The following is a 5542-nucleotide window of genomic DNA, read 5'->3' as shown; positions in this document are numbered from 1 at the left end:
TTATTTATTTATTTATTTTTAATGGGGGAAAAAACATGGATCTCTTCAAGTCAGGTGCCCAAGTAGTCGTCCTTCAGATTTCTTGGCAAAACTCGGTGAGCACATGTAGGGCACCATCTGTTTATTGAAATGTGTCAACTGATATTTCATCATTTCCTGGGGCTTTATTTCTTACCAAGTCCTACAAAGTGCAGCCTGCACTTACTTCTTCATCACCATTGCTCTTGATTATATGTTGTTTCTTGAAATTCTTCAATGTCAGTCAATCTTTTTGGTACACTGACTCCGTATACTCCTTTCATCTCCTTTTAATTCTTCCTGAATCATTCCATTTTCTTCCCATACCATCCTTAAGCAGTGCAACTCACAGCTTGAATTTAATCTTCAGTTCTTTCAGCTTAAGAAATGCTAAGTGATTCTCTCTCCCATCTACCCAAGATGCCAAAGGGAAAGAAGGCCAAAGGGAAGAAGTTGGCCCTGGTGCCGCTGTGGTCAAGAAACAGGAGGCCAAGAAGGTGGTGAATCCCCTGATCGAGAAAAGGCCCAAAAACTTTGGCATCAGGCAGGACATCCAACTCAAAAAGGACCTTACCCGCTTTGTCAAATGGCCCCTTTACATCCGGCTGCAGCGGACTCTACAAACGACTCAAGGTGCTACCCGCCATTAACCAGTTCACCCAGGGCTTGGACCACCAGACGGCTGCTCAGCTGCTAAAGCTGGCCCACAAGTACCGACCAGAGATCAAGAAGAAGCAGCAGAAGCTGCTTGCCCAGGCTGAGAAGAAGGCTGCTGGCAAAGGAGACACTCCCACCAAGAGTCCCCCATCCTCCATGCTGGGGTGAATACGATCACCACCTTGGTGGAAACAAGAAGGTCCAACTGGTGGTGATCACACATGACGTGGACCCGATAGAGCTGGTGGTCTTCCTGCCGGCTTTGTGTCAGAAGATGAGTGTTCCCTGCTGCATCATCAAGGGCAAGGCCAGGCTGGGCCACCTTGTCCACCGGAAGACCTGCACCACTGTTGCCTTCACGCAGGTGAACCCAAAAGATAAAGGTGCTCTGACGATGCTGGTAGAAGCCATCAGAACCAATCACGACAGATATGATGAGATCCACTGCCACTGGGGAGGCAATATCCTGGGGCCCAAGTCAGTGGCCCGCATCGCCAAGATGGAGAAGGCCCAGGCCAAAGAACTAGCCACCAAACTGGGCTGATGTACACACCGACTCTTCTGTACATAAGAATAAACTTATTCCACTGTCAAGAAAAAAAAAATGCTGAGTGAGTTCAGCCCTTTTGAATTGGCTCAGTATAGTGCAGGTTTTAACGCTTATGTACATGAGGTCACTATGAGTCACTGATGACTCAAAGGCACATAACAGCAACAACATTTAAGAGTAAGTTCAAAGTCTTTTGTGACATTAATTTTTATCTTCCCTTTCTTTCCTGCCTTTTTAATGATCTTTTGCTTTCTTCAAATGTAATGTTCTTTATGTCATGCCACAATCTGCCTAATCTTGGCTCATTAGTGTTTGATGAATCAAATCTATTTTTGTTATGTTCTCTAAATTCAGATAAGATATAATCAAGATTATGTTGATTCTTAAAGACTTGTTTCAATTTTTATCAACCTCTATATTTTAGGCATGTTGCCAGGAAGTTCCAGTTTTTGGGAAAAATACAAAATACTGGTAAAAATAAAGGATTAGCAAATGAAAAAAGATCCAAGTGAGATCAATTGACACAGTACTGGTAATAATAGATTCAACTCTGAAAATGGTTGATGCAGTTTTATGAGGTTTACGGGGATGATGCCGAACAGGGCAAGCTTCCCATCTGTTGTTCATAGAATCGATGAGTTTTAGCTGACTCAATGGCACCGCTAACAAGAATTTTATCTTACATATAAACAATTGATAGTTTCTTTCTAAATTTGCACATAATTTTGTTCTGAATGAGGATATTGCATCCTTCATTTATCTCATTCTTTCTCTAGTTCAAGATGTAGTTGATTTTATTCCTCTGTATTCCATCTGTTGTTATGGTTCGAGTAATCATTTAAATATTTTTTAAAATATATGCCCAAGGAATTTCTGGTAGCCTAGTCGGTAAAGAAGTGGGTTGCCAACACAAGGCAAGCGTTTTGAATCCACCAGCTGCTCTGCAGGAGAAAGACAGTTCATTTCCTTTCCTGTTATTTATAGCAAGTGAAAACTCACTGAAGAATCAGATAGGAGTTGTTATTAAATCAACAGCAATGAGTTTGAAATTTTTTAGTTCCATTTGCAATGAGTAAGTGTTTGGTATTAAAAAATTCCGTCGGGTGAATTTAGCCTCATTTCTATGACCAAGGGTATGTTTTCAAATTACCAATCCATTTTTGTCAAACAATAACAAGGTAAAAAGGGCAAAGACTTCATGAGGACAGACATGTCTGAACTTTACCTGTTTCACAAATGAGAATTGTCCTAGTCAACAGCATCAACACCACAAAATCAATTCCCATGAGGTCAGATATGCCCCCACACTCCTGTGCCTCTTTCTACTAATCTAAACACTAATATTACCCTTTCACTGGGTACAAAACCTGATGCAAAAGCTCACAGACCACCCAGAAACATTTAGGAAGGTCAGGTTAGTAGCAGAATATATAGTCAGGATAGCTTCTGACATGTTTTTACAAGTGGTTCAGCCTTGAGCCCCACTGCTTTAGGCCAGTGTTATGTTTTTAGTCTTTTCAAATATGGCTTTTCTCTCATATCCCCCAAAGTCCAGATCTCCAATAAACTTAGGCAAAGGCTCTTAGCTCTGGTTCCATGGGGTGTAGCAGTCACAGTGTCAGCTCTAACTCATATTAGGTCTCTGATCCTCTACTCCAGGCACTGCTGCTACTGCTGTAAGTCCAGCTGGCACTGCTGCCATAAACCTACGTAGCATAAAGATCTCATGTCCTGAAGGTCTTTCATAGCATACTTTAATCTCTTTTGTTGGTGGTGTGATTCTCTCCTTTTGCCGCTGTATCTGTTAAATTTAATGGCAATAGTAACCTATCCCTTTTTGGTTTGATGAGACTAGCCAGTCCCCTTGTATACAAGCTAACACAGTCTATTTACATATTTCCTTATGGTAGAATCAAAGTCAATGGTTAGGAATGCCATTATGAACACTGAAGTCTTCATATCACAAACAACAACAAATTACCAGTTAATATTAATGCATCTTACACCAGTTTCTTTCCTTTGAAGACAGTACGACTAAACTTAAGAGACACTGGACACAGGGAAAAAAAACTGTCAGCAGTTGACGTGGTTGGAATCACAGGAGCGATGAAAGCTTCAGATACAAGCGATCAGGTCATGGGTCGGACAATGGGTGATTAATTCTGAAGGCATTGGGAGAAGTGAAGGGGTATCCTGCTGGAGGGTGGACCTGGGAAATAAGTGGGTTAAGACACTGGGCTAAGGGCAAGGACTACACTGTAACTAATGGTCAACTCCACAATGAGGGATTTATCTTTCACTGCTCCACAAATTGCTTCTCTGTCAGATACTCCTCTAAATCTAAACATTCAGATTAAGACAGACTAGGAAGAAGGAAGCTGACATAGAAGGATCAAAAAGCGACGTTGCTATGAACGATTGGCCACCACAAGCCAGTTATCCCTGTGGTAACTTTTCTGACACCTCCTGCTTAAAACCCCAAAGGTCAGAAGGATCATGAGGCCCCGCTTTCACAGTCTGTATTCTTACTGAAAATCAAGATCAAGCGAGCTTTTGCCCATCTGCTCCATGGGAGGTTTCTGTCCTGCCTGAGCTCGCCTTAGGACACCTGCTTTACCATTTGACAGGTGTACCGCCCCAGTCAAACTCCCCACCTGGCACTGTCCCCAGAGCGGGTCGCACCCAGGCCGGTGCCCGGCCGCTGAGCGCTTGGCTCCAGAAGCGAGAGCCCCCCACCCACCCCCGCCTCACCAGGTCAGTAAAAAAAGGATCAGCAAAGACATTTGACTGTGTGGATCATAACAAAATGTGGCTGACTCTGAGAAGAGTGGGAATCCCAGAACACTTGATCGTGCTAATGCGAAACATATACTTGGACCAGGAGGCAGTGGTCAGAACAGAGCAAGGGAACACTGCATGGTTCAAAATTGGGAAGGGCATATGCCAGGGATGCATCCTATCTCCATACCTCTTCAACCTATATGCAGAACAGATTATCCGGGGGCTGGGCTCTATGAGGAGAAATGTGGGGTCAGGATTGGTGGACGATTTATCAACAGTCTGCATTATGAAGATGACACAATCCTGCTTGCTGAAACTGAAGAGGACCTGAAGCACCTGCTGCAGAGGGTCAAGGTCTGCAGCCTACAATATGGATTGAGGCTCAATGTCAAGAAGACAAATATTCTCACCAATGGGCGAATTGGCAACATCAGGATGGATGGTGAAGAGATTGAGATTGTACACAGTTTTAGTTTGCTTGGCTTCACAGTCAACACTCTTGGCACCAGTACCCAGGAAATTAAAAGATGCATTGCCATTGGAAAGTCTGCTGTTGGAGATCTCTCCAAAGTGCTGAAGAGCAATGGTGTTTCTCTAGAGACTAAGGTGCATTTGATACAGGCCATGGTCTCTGCAATCACTTGTGATGCATCAGAGAATTGGACAATGACCAAGGAGGATAGAAGGAGAATTGATGCCTTTGAGCTGTGGTGCTGGAGAAGAGTATTGAGAATACCATGGGCTGCTAGGAAAACAAACAGATTCGTCCTGAAAAGGGTTAAACTGGGTGGCTCCTTGGAGGCAAGGATTCTGAGGCTCCGTCTAACATACTTTGGACATGTTGTGAGGAGACACTGGTCCTTGGAGAGGGACATCATGCTTGGGAGTGTGGAGGGACGGCCTAAGAGGGGAAGGCCCTCTATGAGGTGGATTGATTCAGTGAATGGGATAATCAGGATGGGAGTGTTAGAGACAGTGCGATTGGCACAGGACAGAGAAGAGTTTAGGCTGTTGTACATAGGTTGCTATGAGTCGCAAACGACTCGATGGCGCATAACAACAACAACAACAGGAAGAAGGATTGGCGATTCACTTCTGAAATAGCAGGCCTCTGAAAACCCTATGTACATATCAACAATCTGTGTTATGCAGATGACACAACCCTACTTACTGACACCTAGAAGGTCCTCATGCAGTTACTGCAGAGGGTCAAGGACTGCAGCCTTCAGTACGGATTCTCACCACTGGACCAATCGGTAGCATCAGGATGGATGGCGAAGAGATTGAGATTGTTCACAGCTTCAGTTTGCTCGGCTCCGTGGTCAGCATTCTTGGCACCATCAGCCAGGAAATCAAAAACCGTATTGCGATGGGAAAGTCTGCTGTTAGGGACCTCTCCAAAGGATTCAAGAGCAACGGTGTCTCTCTGTAGATTAAGGTGCCCCTGATACAGGCCATGGTGTTTTCAATCACTTGTCATGCATCAGAGAGTTGGTCAATGACTAGGGAGGATAGAAGGAGAATTGACGCCTTTGA

General features: G+C 44.0%; 1 pseudogene; it reads left to right on the top strand.

The window, feature by feature from the left end:
- Positions 1-438: 438 nt before the first annotated feature.
- LOC102859331 lies at positions 439-1219 on the top strand (annotated as a pseudogene).
- The last annotated feature ends 4323 nt before the right edge of the window (positions 1220-5542 follow it).

This window comes from Elephantulus edwardii, unplaced genomic scaffold, assembly GCF_000299155.1.
Source record: "Elephantulus edwardii isolate Elephantulus edwardi_28Jun2011 unplaced genomic scaffold, EleEdw1.0 scaffold00136, whole genome shotgun sequence".
Taxonomy (NCBI): domain Eukaryota; kingdom Metazoa; phylum Chordata; class Mammalia; order Macroscelidea; family Macroscelididae; genus Elephantulus; species Elephantulus edwardii.
Note: the sequence above shows the minus strand (reverse complement) of the source record. Positions and strands in the feature narration are given on the sequence as shown.